Source organism: Tachypleus tridentatus, chromosome 1 (assembly GCF_004210375.1).
Source record: "Tachypleus tridentatus isolate NWPU-2018 chromosome 1, ASM421037v1, whole genome shotgun sequence".
In the NCBI taxonomy this organism is placed as follows: domain Eukaryota; kingdom Metazoa; phylum Arthropoda; class Merostomata; order Xiphosura; family Limulidae; genus Tachypleus; species Tachypleus tridentatus.
Genome location: NC_134825.1, coordinates 94,997,180 through 95,014,109, shown reverse-complemented (window position 1 = coordinate 95,014,109; position 16,930 = coordinate 94,997,180). Strand labels below are relative to the sequence as shown.

General features: G+C 30.5%; 1 protein-coding gene across 18 annotated transcripts in view; it reads right to left on the bottom strand.

Annotated features, from left to right (window-relative positions):
- Positions 1 to 16,930, bottom strand: part of LOC143255956 (dnaJ homolog l(2)tid, mitochondrial-like) — a 49,447-nt gene that overhangs the window by 17,763 nt on the left and 14,754 nt on the right. For 12 of the 18 annotated variants that reach the window (XM_076512514.1, XM_076512507.1, XM_076512523.1 and 9 more), the window contains 7 exons: positions 14,396 to 14,493; positions 12,181 to 12,300; positions 11,663 to 11,776; positions 10,187 to 10,383; positions 9,639 to 9,703; positions 8,025 to 8,069; positions 3,185 to 3,289 (listed from right to left, as the gene is read on the bottom strand). The gene's annotated coding sequence lies outside the window, so the exon portion shown is untranslated. Of the gene's footprint in view, positions 1 to 3,184; positions 3,290 to 5,218; positions 5,299 to 8,024; positions 8,070 to 9,638; positions 9,704 to 10,186; positions 12,301 to 14,395; positions 14,494 to 16,930 lie in introns of all 18 variants that reach the window. The other 6 variants (XM_076512462.1, XM_076512498.1, XM_076512453.1 and 3 more) reach the window with 5 other exon arrangements.

The window sequence follows — 16,930 nt, the reverse complement described above, 5'->3', positions numbered from 1 at the left end:
CAAAGATACTGAAAAAAACTGAAGATGTAAATATCAGAAGTTCTATAGGTTATGTAAATTAATAATTGTATGATAGACAAAATATTTTTATTCTTGATATGAATATTATTCATATCCTAGACATATCTTTAGAACACTGAATTTATTAACTCTCTCTCACTATGAGCTCAGCCAAACTGACTGACCTTGTCACTATTTTTTACTAATTAAAGTTTACATACAATAACTTTTAATACACTTCACGTATCTTCACAAAATTTGGCAGACTATTAGTAAATATTACAAGTCTTTTGCACACACAAAATCATTTTCCAGTGAAGTATTTTTAACAGTATTTTTCTCAGTAAAACTTTATATTTTATCTGTTATTTTCTCTACCCTAACTTTTACAAGATTTGTCAATTTCACTAATCTCATAACCCAGAGGAAAAAAATCAATCTAAATTACCCAACTTTTCTTTCTATAATGACTTCAAATATTAACATGAAATACATTTTGTTTATCCTAAATAGCTTTAAACTCATAACAGTATTCATGTATTTGTACTTAAATTTTATTGTTTATTTGTCTTAACTACTACTTGCACAACTATAAGCCACTTGGCAAACTGCAGCTCATGTTATACTGTTGAATTGCATTACATGAGCTATTCATGAGCATACCTCCTGAACAAATGTTATGTTAGTGTTTTTATTGTTTATTTCACCTAATCTAGTCTTAACTAACATATGAGATTTCCTATTTTTAAATTCTAATTAATTTTGTAATAAGAAATAAATAACATACATGAACAATTAAGAAATAAAGTACTTTCCAGGGTAGTCTCCTTTTTTTCTGCTTTTTTAACTGTCAAATGTTGATAACACTTAATTTGTTATACACAGAAGAGTACTGCACCAAAAACATATAACAATAATGTGCAAAGAGAAGACTATCACAATTTTTCTTGCTTTCTAACTATTACCTAGTGAAACCACAGCCAAGGGAATGGGCTTGGAGAAATCAGGACTAGAAACTGTTGAATTATACTGTTGAATTGCATTACATGAGCTATTCATGAGCATACCTCCTGAACAAATGTTATGTTAGTGTTTTTATTGTTTATTTCACCTAATCTAGTCTTAACTAACATATGAGATTTCCTATTTTTAAATTCTAATTAATTTTGTAATAAGAAATAAATAACATACATGAACAATTAAGAAATAAAGTACTTTCCAGGGTAGTCTCCTTTTTTTCTGCTTTTTTAACTGTCAAATGTTGATAACACTTAATTTGTTATACACAGAAGAGTACTGCACCAAAAACATATAACAATAATGTGCAAAGAGAAAACTATCACAATTTTTCTTGCTTTCTAACTATTACCTAGTGAAACCACAGCCAAGGGAATGGGCTTGAGAAATCAGGACTAGAAACTGTTGAATTATACTGTTGAATTGCATTACATGAGCTATTCATGAGCATACCTCCTGAACAAATGTTATGTTAGTGTTTTTATTGTTTATTTCACCTAATCTAGTCTTAACTAACATATGAGATTTCCTATTTTTAAATTCTAATTAATTTTGTAATAAGAAATAAATAACATACATGAACAATTAAGAAATAAAGTACTTTCCAGGGTAGTCTCCTTTTTTTCTGCTTTTTTAACTGTCAAATGTTGATAACACTTAATTTGTTATACACAGAAGAGTACTGCACCAAAAACATATAACAATAATGTGCAAAGAGAAGACTATCACAATTTTTCTTGCTTTCTAACTATTACCTAGTGAAACCACAGCCAAGGGAATGGGCTTGGAGAAATCAGGACTAGAAACGTCCATAAAGGAGTAATTACATAAAGTTCTGTGGTATAAAGATACTCACTATAATTACACAATGCAACACAGATTTTGTTCCTGGACAGTATGTGTTATTTCTTAATTGCTTATGCTGTAAAAGTACAGAAAATGGCCATTATTCCTTTCAAACTTTGCTCTTGTTACCTGGATAATGAAATTTAGAAATTAACCTATTTTCTATGTAAAAACAGGCAAACTTGTATATTTTCATTTAAATAAGGTCTGAATAAAACAAAATATGAATCAATATTTACATGCATTTATACTAAAGTTATATAAAAATGTTTAGAAATGAGTAGTTTTTCGAGACTTACGACTGTAATGTAAATCACTTTCATGTATCAGCTCCCAAATATAGTCTCCCATCATTTTTTCGTTATATGCTCCCAAGTCACAAAAGCAAAGTTTCAAGAGAAAAATAGGTCTTTCCCATTTATTTTAAGCATAAACATTTGGGAAATATCACTTTCTGCCCAGGAACAAGAAAAAGTAAAAATTTTGTTACATAGTGTTATCAAAGGCTGTAAATTAATGTACATTAGTCTTTTAAAAAATTATGCTGAAACTTTCTTTTATGGAATAAGTATTAAGTGCATTTGTAATATTCATTAGTTCATTTAACTTTCATTACACAATTATGCTTTATTGTTATACCATATATCATGAGAAAGAAAATAGTTAATTAAATTTAAACTACTTAACAAAAATATCTTAGATAGAAGTAACAACATTATTTTTTGTCTATAAATCTGGCACATTCTAGGATTAACCAAACTAATAAAAAAAATATGAGATTTCAGATTTGAGTTAGGAAAATCTCTAAGAGCCAGCCAGATGTCTAGTACATTGGATTTCTATAGGTTATAAATAATAAAGTACTGAATGTCAAAGAGAACTATATGCAATTTCTGAAAGTAACCAATTAAGATTAAAGGCTATGTATGGCAATTATGCTTTGCCATGTAATTACAATATCATAAGGAATAATTTACATTAAAATTTCATATTTCATTGAAAGACTATAAATAAATTATAGAACAGGAAACACACCTAGGCAGCAAATATCACACTACTCACACCAAAAGAAATTCTAGATTTATCTTAATATTGCTTTATAAAAGTAAAAACTTAAAATTTATACAATATTAAAATATGGATTATTAACTACATTTTTATGCTATATACATTATTGTTATACCATATACCATGAAAAAGAAAATACTTAAATAAATTTTGAATGTAATTCACAAAAATCTTATGACATACACAGAGAAAGGTGCCTGTGAAGAGAGTGTTAACACATCTGATATTTCGAATATTAAATAAAGATACTTACTGTGGTATTTCAACCTTGATGTGAACAAATGATCTCCATAACAATGTGAACCTACTTTTTTGATGCCTTTTTCTGGTAACTTCAATTCTGTATGAGAAGAAGTACCTGATGGGATATACACCCAAGTAAAAGACTGTTACACATACATTAGTCTTTTAAAAATTATGCTAAAACTTTCTTTCATGGAATAAGTATTAAGTGCATTTGTAATATTTATTAGTTCATTCAACTTTCATTACACAAGCAAATTTGATGTAAACAAGAGTAAATAAAACAAAACTAAGTATTTATTTATACAGATGTTCTGTAACTAAATACAACAAAAATATAAAAAAAAATGCAACAAACAAATAAAGTGGTTACATACTGACTTTCAATTAAATAAAGAAAATAGATTATATCCAATATAATATTTTATCACAATTTTATTCAATTAAAAAAATATTTTCAATACTTTTGTTGTACCCAAGATCAAAATTTGTAAACTATTAAAATGCTTTATTGCTATATGTATCTTGATAGTTAAATACAAGTAGTGTTATTAAACAAAGAGTGTAAAAAAAAAAAAAAAACTTTCTTTCATGTGAGCCACATTTGTAGTAAATGTCAATCTGTTTTGTTTTTTAATAGATTTTGTTGTTGGTTTTTAACACCCTACGAAAAGACGTTTCTAGTCCTGATTTCTCTAAGCCCGTTCCCCTGGCTGTGGTTTCGCTAGATAGTAGATAGGGACAGTGGGAATCTCGTTAATCCATTCATTAATGGATTTAAATGGCAATTTCATTTAAATACAAAATTATTAGCCTAATATTAATAACCTTTCAAGTTGCTCTGGGGCCTATTAGGCCCCACTTTTAGTAGGAGTGTTAATGCTTTACTATTACTATATTGTGTTTCTAACATGCGTGTACTACTGTAGCATCAAATTAACAGCTTTCTTAATTGTGTAGCTATGAAATAAGATGGTACTACTAGTAACTTTATTTTTATTTTGTTTTTCACTGAAAATATTAAACAAACAATGGGGTTTTAATGTGAAAGCTTTCAAAGTAAAATTGCACTCTTAAAATAGTAAGAATATTTTTAATATAAGCTTTTCGTAATCCATCTTTTTAGGATAAAGCACAAAAAAAAAACAGAGAACAAATAAAATGTCTTACAAAATAAACAAAATATAAATCTTGCATAGAAGTAACAACACCATTATTTTTGTCTATAAATATGGCACATTTTAGGACTGACCAAACTAATAAAAAAATCAGAGATTTCAGATTTGAGTTAAGAAAATCTTTAAGAGTCAGATGTCTAGCATTAAAATTTTGGATGTTTAGTACCTTTACTACCAGAGAACTGCTGTATTGGGTAGTATACACAGAGAAAAACATAGCAATATGAATTTAGAAACATTTATGTTTTTAAATGATTTGCAATTTTATGTACCTACAGGCTGTATCCTTAAACATTTGAATACAATTAAGGGTCTATCTGTCATAAAATAAATACCTTTATTAAATAAATATAAATACCTTTATTCTCCAAGTTACTTTGTTACAATTTGTTATTTTTTATCAATAGTTTATATACTTCTTGTCAGTATTGATGAAGAGATGAGCCACAATTTAATGCTCCATTTATTACTTACAATGCTTAATTTATAATATAATTATCAAAGTTTTAAGGAATAAATGATCCAATATTTAATGCTCTTCAGTCACCCATATAACAAATAATAATCATGAAAATTTTTATTGTGGCAAATAAATTGAACACTGTCATATCTAGCAAAACTACAATTACTGCATTTAAAAAAATCCAACAGTAACAAAAGCTTTCAACCTCAATTACAAAACCTATATAAAAGTTTTCCCAGATAGGAAATAGCATGATCAGGTATATTTGGATGTAAATTTAATTCATTTAAAAAAATTATTTGGTCCTCATCATTACATCTTTAGATTAACTGCAATGATTCTAGTATAGCACATGGAAGCTTGCAAGCTAAAGAAATCACAAGAGTGAAAAAGAATTACTAACTTTAAGAGTAATGTCATGATGAACTCCTTCTATTCTAATAACTCCACCCAAAATTGCTTGAGAAATACTTGTAGTAACATCTGTATGAACATCAGCACCATCACAAAGAAAATACTTGCTTTCCTGAACTTGTATGAATTTTTAACAAGTAATTTAAGCAACAAAATGTATATCCTATTTTAATATTGGAATGAACAAATAAATATAGCACTGAAACTGCTATTTATCTAAGGCTATTTATAGTAATGATTTAAACTTTCGAACCTTCTCAGAATCATCATCAGATGGAGAAACCTAAAATAAAACTGGGAAGACAAAAGAAGAGATCATAATAACACTGTTAAAATGTTTCTGGCATTATAATTATTTTTGTTTGAAGGTGTGAGCATACGTAATATGTATAGTAATGATTTACGAGACACTAGGATTATTAAAGGTTTTGTCCAGTCTCTCCCCTCAAATCATCGATAAAATAAAATTATGAATGAAATCTGAGAGTAATAAATTATAAATATTCTCCTTCTTGCAAATGGATTACTACAGACCTCCTTTGTGATACATTAAAGGCTACCTTCAAATAATCTAGGTCAGGTACATAATTGTTATGGATTATCTATATACTATAAGGTAATAAATTGACTTAACTTCCTATAATATATTGTTATGAATTATCTATATACTACAAGAAAGTAATAAACTGACTTAATGAGTTTCCCAGGTAGTTATTTTATCAGAAATAATTACTTTAGCAGTTGAATTTTAGTACAAAAGAATTCCTACCATGACAATTTGAGACTAAACCAATACACAGAGAAGGAAGAGCAAGGGTGTAAAGTTCTACCAGTAACTGATTATAAGGTCAGTTTGTTTGTTTTTGAAGTTCACATAAAGCTACTAGAGGGAAGACAGCTAGTCACCACCCACCCACCACTTGGGCTACTCTTTTACCAACAAATAGTGGGATTAACTGTGACATTCTAATGCTCCCACAGCTAAAAAGGCAAGCATGCTTGGTGTGACAGGGAGTCAAACCTGCAACTCTCAGATTACAAAACAAGTACTCTAACCACCTGGCCATGTTAGGCCTATAAGGTCAGACACTGTTCTTCTTGAAACAGCTGTACATAATTTCTTAAAAGAAGTACAAAGATAGTTTTATACATAAGATAAATAATATATATTTATAAAACAATTAAAGAATGCAAACAAGACATCAGGAATGGCATTTGCATCATCCCTACATAAATAGCACAGACCTGAATAAACATATATACACACACGTGTGTGTGTGTTATAAAAGGAAGCACTGTATACTATTGCAAAGTTCTAATAACCTATTGAGTAGATATTTAAAATAACATTTCAAAGAACAATCCAAGCCATCCCTACATAGACAGTGACCTGCCTGATTAGTTTTAATGCTTAAAAGGATACTTTACTACAATATTACTCTCAACAAAGCAGTTCAACGTATGATATCATTAAGCCTTTGAGAATGTAATTACTGTAAGTGTGTTGAGATATAACTTTCGAGCCATTCATTCATTACAAAAGTGTTACATAAAGAAATAATTTACAGTTATATCACATTTTGGTTTTCATTTCCTTGCAAGTTGTAAACTTAACAAATATTTAATTTCAATTCAAACATTTTCACAGCTTACCATTCTATGTATTTGAATTAATTATGTTTTGAATATGGTGATGTTAATGAGTTACAAAATTCTATAACTGAAAGTCATATTTGACCAGTATAATGCCATTTAGCAAGAAAGAGTTTACATATTCACAGATATATTCACAACTAACCACCTTCTTTTTAGATAACTTTAAAAAGTTTGGACTAATTACGTTGGACATTAGTGATTTACTAATATCAATAAGTCATTATTCTAGTGTTTTAGGGCTTAACTCTCTCCACACAGGCTTGATCAATTTGTCTGATCACATAACCTTTATATACTCTTATGAAGTATTTGTAGATTTGATACTACTAACTTTTGATAGTGTGTATATCTTCACAAGATCTGGCAGTCTTTCAGTAAACATTATAGGTCTTTCACGTATAAAAATTCATATTTTTAGCTAGGTATTTAAGAAAATATTTGAATATATTAAGTATTTGTTTTGAATAATCCATGTGAAAATGATTATCACGTTAAGAGTAAAAATACTTTTCTTCATCTGAAAAGTCCCAAATTTCACTTGTGTAATCTCTAAAACTTCCTAAATACATTTCAAATGTTTGTTTTCAGTGAAACTTTATATTCTATCTATTATTTTCTCTATGATAACTCTATACAAGTTGATCTATTTGACTAATCTTGTACTCTCCCCCTCCAAGAAAAATTTAAATAAATCTAAATTACCCTCCTTTTCTTTCTAGAATGACTTCAAATATTGCATGACACTACATTTATTTATTCTAAACAGCCTTAAAAACTGTTCAATTATCCTGAAGAGCTTTAAACTCTTAACAGTATACAACTATTTATAATTAAATGCTATTGTTTTATTTCCCCTTCTGATTGACCTTTGAACCATGTCTAACTATTACTTGCACTATAATCTGGTGTAAATTATTTGGGTAACATGCAGCTCCCATTACACTATCGAATTACATTACACACAAGTTACTTCAAGCTGCTTGTATGTGTGCCTTGCAAATATCTTTGTTGTATTATTGTTATTGTTTATTTTATCTAATCTAACTTAACTAGCCTAAATAATCCATATTTTAACACTGGAATTACTTTTATAATAAAAAATAAAGAATAAACATGAATAACAATAAAAAAGTACTTACCCAAGTATTCTTTTTCTTGCTGTCAATTGATGATGACAGTTAATCCTATTTTTTATAATAATGATAAGTAGTAGTTCATTAAATAATGAATTAAAGAATGTAGACTAACAATATGCAAAAAGCAGAAAATTCCCTCTAAAAATCATAATTCCTCTAACTTTCTAACTATGCAGCAAGGGCAGTTACAACTTTGTCCAAGTTAGCTATTGTGATTGAAATTGACACTTATCTATTCAGAACACAATGTAATACAATACATTATTTGATAGATGAAAAACTTGACTTTCTATTGGTTATAGGTAATACACAGTCAAACATAAGAGAACTATTAAATAATCCTCAAAGAAAGGATGTAACAGGTGGATGTGGAAGAAATGGTCTGATTTTCTATTTGATAGCTCTGTACAAAAAGCAAAATTAAAGGTTATAAAAATTATGAGAAGATACCTACAGAAAATGTGACATGAGAGCCACACTAAGGGAGACTCAGGAATTTTTAAATATTGCCTTATTAAATTAAGAACTTAAACTTGTACACTATTAAGTATGGGTTATTAACCAAGATTTTATACTAATTCGTATAATATAAACAAAAAATAGTAAGGGATACCCATGGCAAGAGGGTCAATATTCAGAATTCCTCCTGTATTATTCTAAGTATCATACTATAATGGAGCTCTTGCTTATACAATACTAGAAAAACGTTTTTTAATTACACGATGAGCAACCCCAACTTTACAAAATTTTTATCCTATTTGCACGTAAATTTGCAATAGAGGTCATGATTCTCCCATTTTTGCCTTCATTTCAAGTCACAGAGAAATTTATTTTTCTCCATTCTCAGAGTGCATATATGACATCATGAATATGTCACATGTGGATATAATGAGCTGGCAGCATCTATAAAAATATTATAATACTGTCTGTTGTATCTCCATGTAGAAACTTTGCAGGGTGTGGATGAGTCTTCACCAAAATTGGTATGGAGGTTCATTAAGTCATTTTTAATCTTTCACGAGTGTTTCTGCAGAATTGTTTTTACCACTACTTTGCCCCTGTTGATGGATCTTTACCAAATTTGGCATGAAGGTTTATTGGGTCCATGATGAAATACATGAAAAATTTATGGTTTCAAATTTTCTGTTTTGCTGTTTTTATGGGCATCTTGGAGTTTTTTTAAACTATATATAAAAGAAACAACTTTTCATGACCTAAAATAACCTTTTGTTAATCACAAATTTATGTAACTTCCAGCTAGTTTATCTTATATAAATTCTTTATTGCTACCACTGTGTGAACTGTTATAAATTCAATTAAAATACCTACTGGGCAGAATAAAGTATTCTGATCACATTTATTCACTATATAACATTGACTTACCTAATAAAAATTTCTTCTTGGAATTCACTTTGTCTGGGTGTTTCATATATTATGAATTAAATAACTATCTCTAATTTTATAATAAAAAAAATTTCAATGAAAGTTAAGTTTGATTTGTAAAGAGTGAATTTATATCTAAGAATGTACCAACATTGTTCTTCAAAATCTGAAATCTACAATTAAATAATTCCTAAATTTAGTTATCTGTTTCATAAAGTAAAAGCAGAGATTTACCTTAAATGTTATAAATAATTCTTTTTTTCCAACCTGCATCCTTACAGTCTGACCATCTTCCACACCTGCATATAAATTAGACCTAAATATATACATATGAGTAAGAGTTGTTCACAAAAGCACAAATGGCACAACACAAATTTAGAAATCAGTAAGATATAACATAATAGAGGTTAACTGTTACCAAATAAAACTTCTGAAGCAATATTTTAAGAATCTCAATAGCTAAATTTGTCTCAGTAATATAAAACTGTTTCCCTTTAATTTTAAATGTAATAGCTTTCTAATTTACTTCTCTATAACTGGGCTCATTTTTTTTTCTGTGCATATGTTAATAAATCAGATACATTTGGCACTTATTTTGAGTGGAAAAAAATTAATCAGATCACCTGTTAATTTATTTAAGTTTTACTTTTTACCTGTTTTACAACAAAAGTGCTTTTTTGTTTTGAAGATTAAACCAAAATAGAACACTACTGTCATAAAATAACTGTTGAGAGGCAATGGACTAAGAAAATTTAGCATGAAGCTAGAATATTTTATCTCACCTGCAGGTACTGACACTGTAACACTTTTCCTTTGTATAGTTGTCCCCTTGCCTTCACAACTAGTGCAGAGGAACTTAATGTAGTACGAGTCCAATGACAACTCGACGTAACAAAAGAACCACTACTAAGAGTTTCCTAAAACCATCAAACCAAACCAATAATGCATTTCTTCATCAAAATATTTCTAAAACCGGTCACTGGAAAAAACAAAACAAAAAAAAACCCTAAATTTTTGACATTAATTTAGGAAACAATGAAACAATATTTAAGGGACTAATCTTAGTTGTTTTTTCTTAAAGATATTTCAAATCACTCTAGAAACCAATGATAAAACTATTTGAACACAAATACAAAACAAATAAAACTTGTGTAACTTATTATTACATCTTACTATCCTGCCTTTTTCATTATCCATAACATTATATAATATAGTGCTCTGCAGAAATTGACAAGTTCACAGTTCAAACATAAAATATATACATATAAATGCTTACAGCAATATTTCTTCATTTTTTCCATACTTAACTGTTATTCAAGTTATCTTTGAGTGCATTTTTTAACTGCACACTTAAAAACTCCAACAACTCAAAGTAAAAAAATTTAAGAAGCACACTGTGTAAGCTTATGATTTCAACATAAAAACAATATATAAAATAGCCATAGCCACCTGTGGGGCAATTGAGGCACCTTCTCAGTAGCTTTTAGACTAACAGCTATTTGACTGGTCATAGATGTAGAATTGTAATTTAAAAAAACTACTATATTTAAGAATCACACAAGAATGTACAGTGTGGCACTTGTGTTAGTCATGTACGTCTACAGATATATAGTTTTTATAGGTATGAATAGTATATTTTTCTAAGTACAGAGATACTGTGGAATTTTCAGTTTGGACTCATCACCACTGTATACGTTCAACATTTCAAAGAAATAGTATGAATAACAAATCTGTCAGTTACTTTCTAATTAAGTACTAATTGTTATATACATTAAATTAAAAGTAAAAGGTATGTAAATATAGCAATAAAAATGCATTTTTATTACAATCTATAGATGCTACAAAGACTTAAAAATGGCTTGCTTAGTTATGGAAACTACAAGTACATGTACATTCTTTTACTTACCATTATTACCTGGCTGTTGATAATGTCAACTAACTGATATGCCCTGCTAAACCTTATTTAGGAAACCACTTTTCCTAAAAATATAGGCTAACATATAATACATCTAGGCCTATAGGCAATAATTATTCATTAATGAACAATATTTAGTTTCATGGCAACTTAAACTGTAATTGTGCCATTCACCATAATGCAAATGCTACACACTATAAGTTCAATAAAAATGCAAAAATGCAAATTTTACTTTAAAAGGTAATCATTTCCAGTTTTTTTCAGGTTTGTTCATACCATTGATCTTAGTTGTTTTTTATTAAATGACACTACATATCTCATAGCTTAACATTAGTAGATGAACCTGTAAAAGGCACGAATCACTCCATTTTCATCTTCATTTTGGAAAATCTTCTGACCATTGGAAGAAGTGTCACCCCTCTTCCTCCACTTGGTTCCTATACACTCCCTTCTGACTCTTATAAAAAAAAATTGAATAAAAAAATAACTTTTTTATTGATGGCTTCATGTTTTGATGGAATTTCCAAAAAGTACTTTTCTTCATTCCAATCATAAATTAACAAAGAGGCTAACAGATATAACCAAACTAGGAAAAGGATAATTTAATAATACACTACACAGAAGTCAGAGAAGAACTTCCTCTCCTTCACTTTAATTGCAACACAATTCCACAAAATCTATTTCATCATCTAGTAACATAGCAAAATTGTTTTTATTATGCTTAATATAACTCTAAAGAAAGACTTGAAAATTATAAAGAACTTTGCATTTTCTTGGTTTACAGGAAAGAGTAAAGTAATAATGAATATTTCCCTACTCTTTACCTATCATTCCTGTTCCATTACAATAAGGACACTTAACTGTTTTAGTTCCAGGTTCACAGCATGACCCATTACACTTACTACAAGTGTCTGAAACATTAATTACAACATCTTTTTTGACACCTCAAGTTGCTTCTCGGAAAGTCAAATTCATAATGACCTAGTATGAAAGAGATTGCACAAAATAATGGTGTTTATTTTTTAAAAACTTCAAATTTTTGATGTACTTTTTTATGTTGTTTTGTTCATAACTTAATCTGTATTAAATTAAAACAAAGGACAAATTAACAATGTTCTGCAATCAATCTCTCAATTAAAAGGTACCAAAACCAACCAAGCAATATTTTATTTTTAAGTCTATGATAACTGAGAAGGGCTACAAACACCTGAAACTATAACTGATTCTCATAATGCAGTGAAAAAAAAGTAACTTCTTTACATACTACAATTTATCAACAGTTTTTAAATTATGAAAAGTAATTGTAAATCTAACAGATACGTGTATATAGTTCAGGAAGCAAAATACCAATCACATCTTGATCTCTAACTAAAACTAGATTTCATTAAGAACACTAAAATTCTCATTAAAAATTAGCCTAGTAAATCAGTCTGAACAGCAAGGGATAGAGAAGTATTTTTTCAATGTGCACTGCATTCTTATGCTGGTTATTATTCATGTGTTTTATTACATTGTCCTTTCTATAAAGCTGTTTCTGTAATAACATGGATAAAACTTTCACTTAAGTTTCATGATACTTCAGTCACTTGCAAAAGTTCCAATCACAACTTTCCAGGATCACAGTACTTTATTTATTTAGGGCATTTGAGTGTTTCCCTCACTTGTCCATGACCATGTTTTTTCTTTATTTACATATCTGTCTGATCTTGCAGATAAAAGGATAGCTACCACAAGAAAACAGTGATGCACGAATCTGAGATAGTTTAACCTATTTCGATGGGTTTTCCTATGGCCAGGGATCAAAGGGCATGTTATGTTTGTAGAGTTGCATTCAAAACCTGCTAAACTAGTATTTAATGAATGTATGTCAATATGTTTGGTATCAAGTTGTAGATTATAATTCAAATTTTAGTATCATACATTAGTTAATTTCTTAATTTTAAAGTAAATATTAAAAACAAAATCCTAAATATTGATTTCTGTGTGTCACATGGTATGTTAAATGCAGCTTTGGTTCAAATTAGATGTTTGAGATGTCCAAATACAATGTGTATAGTTTTGACAAATTAAAAATTAAAATTACCAATACTGGCAAACTAGAATATAAAATAAGAATCTCCTATCTTTATTTTTTCCTGAAATATTATTACATGTGGTAAATCAAATAAGGTGGCTTAACTCACCTCTTCCATTTTTGAAAATATATATGTGCTTATTGTAATGGATTTACTGTTATACATTTATTTTAATACCTGCATTTGCTTCAGTTTGATACATGTGATGTATATTATTGGATGTGTATTGCACAAGCCTGGCCTGTTCTCTAAATCTGTAGAAGATTCTCAAGAGTAAAATCAACAATATGTTTTATGAAAACATTAATGTATCTTTGAATATTGTTGAATGTTCATGAATCTCACCCAATGAGTATAAAATCTAGCCAAGAGACAGAAATAGAATATTAATGGTCAGGTACAGTCAGTAAATTATAAGCTGTAATGGCAATTAACTCTTACTAATCAGAAAACTACAGATATTTGACCAAGAATATCTATAGATTTCAAACATTACATACTGTTTAACTTTGGACCTTAGCATTTCTACAAGAGAATTAGGTATTGTGTCAGTAAAAAGTTATGTATGTTTCAAGCTAGCTATGGGTCATCAAGAAAAGTGTAAAGGTGTATTAATAAAGTATTAATTCTCACTCTGCAAAAGTTGATAAAAGATTCATTTCCAGACCAGGTGTAATTCTCAGTATTGTTTGTAAGTCTGTAAAACACTTGTATATAAACCATTATTTGTAATAACTGTTATCATCAATTGTATTATTATTTATGTATTAAAACATATCGGTGTTTAGAAAGAAAATGACGTTTATCAATCTTGTTGGGAAATATTATATATTTAATACACATTGACATTCATGTTTTTAATTTCTTAAATTAACTTAATTTAATTAAGTTCTATATAAAATTTCCAAATATTTGAAAACTTTAACACATAGTGTATGTAACATAATAAATTAAAGACCCATTTGAAATACATTATAATATGTAACATTAAATACACTTACTTCATCAAATGACATGTGCATAACCATTCAAAAGCTCAGAATCCCCCTCCACATAGTTTTTAAGCCCCTGCAAAGTGTTTACAGAATGGGAACCCTTCCTTTTCATGATAGAATCAAAGAAATAAAGTAAGAAATGAGAAAGCTTAAAATATCATATTTTTTCTTTTCTTAAGACTCAAATACAATTTAGTTACTAAAGCTGATAAATTATAGTGGAATTACACACATAAAATCTTAAAAAATTATTTTGTTTCACATCCAATTTGATGGTTAGAGCAAAGTTCAGCAAGCAGCAAACAAATACAAAATTTGTAAGTTGAATATACCATTGTTTTCTATATTTCTTTACTGTGTGTGTGTGTGTGTGTGTGTGTGTGTGTGTGTGTGTGTGTGTGTGTGTGTGTGTAATATATAAAACACAGATGTATATGACTATATTTTACAAAATACTGGTCCACTAGAACAAAGCCAAAACAGGTCACTTTCTAAATTCCAGTTTTATGCTATTGTATATGGTAACATAAGTACATAAGCACCACACAACTCTAACTTCTGTAATATAAGTCAGATGTGGATAAAAGGTCAATAATATATATACTCTTCAAAAAAAGAAACACAAAAGGCAAAATTTGAGACAAATTGTTAACAAATTTATTCCAGGTAGTTCTGTATGACATGTGTGAAACTTTGCACATTCACTGCTGAACATCCAAAGTCTGCAAAGGCAAAGTCCACGCTCACTAGTTGAAGTTTAACGTCAATAACGAGTATGCCTCCCGTGAGCATCATTAACTGCTTGGCATCTCCTGCCCATGGAAGCGATGAGATGACGAATCACATCTTGTGGAATGGCTGTCCACTCAGCCTGCAAAGCTGCTGCAAGCTGAGGTAGAGTCTGCGGTTGAGGTTGTCGCCATTGCAGACATCAGTCCAACTCATCCCAAAGATGTTTGATGGGGTTTAAATCTGGTGATCTGGAGGGCCAGGGAAGAACATTGATGCTGTGGTGTCTCAAGAAGACAGTGGTGAGTCGGGCTGTGCGAGGACTGGCGTTGTCATGTTGAAAAACGTCGTTGACGTTCACCATGATGGGTTGCACATGGGGCCTAAGAATCTTGTCGACGTATCGTTGAGCCGTAAGATTCCCTCGAATGTGCAAAAGGTCTGTTCTGGCATTGTAGGCAATGGCAGACCCCATCATGATGCTGCCACCACCAAATCTGTCAACTTCCTGCACACAGTTTGCTGCAAAACGTTCACCTCGGCAACTGTAAACACGGGTCCTTCCATCCTGCCTATGAAGCATAAAACGTGATTCATCGCTGAACCAAACATGCCTCCATCGTCGATGAGGCCATACCCGATGTGCCCGAGTCCACTGCAGCCATGCTTGACGATGTTGCTGGGTGAGGATAATGCCTCTGACTGGACGTCAAGGTCAGATTCCTGCATCTCGTAGCGGTTGCGTACGGTCTGATCGGAAATCCTACGCAGCCCTGGTATGGTTGAGGCAGTAGACGTCGCAGTGGTGGTCCTATCTCGAAGGTGACGTAACCGGATGTAGCAATCTTGTGCAGGCGTGGTCACACGAAGTCTGCCAGGTCGTGGACGTTCACGAGTTGATCCATGTTGTTGGTGATGATTCCATAGCCTTGTGATGGTGCTTGGGTGGACATTCACAGCTCTGACAACATCTGATCGAGATTCGCCTGCTCCGACCAATGGCGTTGTTGCGTTGTGCTTCAGTCAGTTTTGGCGAACTGTATTGCATGTTGGTGGCTTAACACTGAGCTATGGAAACCAAGAACCCGTCACTTTTATAGGGATTTTGCACATGTTGCACTTGGAGAACAGGCAGATCTCTCAAACAAATTTATTGGACACGAATGCATTTTGGCGAAAAATCCGATGTTTTCCTCTGTTTTCAAAGTGCACAACTTTTATTGTCATTTTGGTCTTTGATGTAGCAATCTTGTGCAGGCGTGGTCACACGAAGTTGATCCATGTTGTTGGTGATGATTCCATAGCCTTGTGATGGTGCTTGGGTGGACATTCACAGCTCTGACAACATCTGATCGAGATTCGCCTGCTTCCAAGCGACCAATGGCGTTGTTGCATTGTGCTTCAGTCAGTTTTGGCATAACTGTATTGCATGTTGGTGGCTTAACACTGAGCTATGGAAACCAAGAACCCGTCACTTTTATAGGGATTTTGCACATGTTGCACTTGGAGAACATGCAGATCTCTCAAACAAATTTATTGGACACGAATGCGTTTTGGCGAAAAATCCGATGTTTTCCTCTGTTTTCAAAGTGCACAACTTTTATTGTCATTTTGGTCTGACAATCAGTGCCTTAACATGTGTATCATCACATACTCTGAGCTTGTAACGTTATTAAATATATTTCTCTTTAAAATAAAAAAAACATCCCTTTTGCGTTTCTTGTTTTGAAGAGTATATATATATATATATAGAGAGAGAGAGAGAGAGAGAGAGATAATGTTATGAAATTTAAACTATTTAGTCTAAAAAAA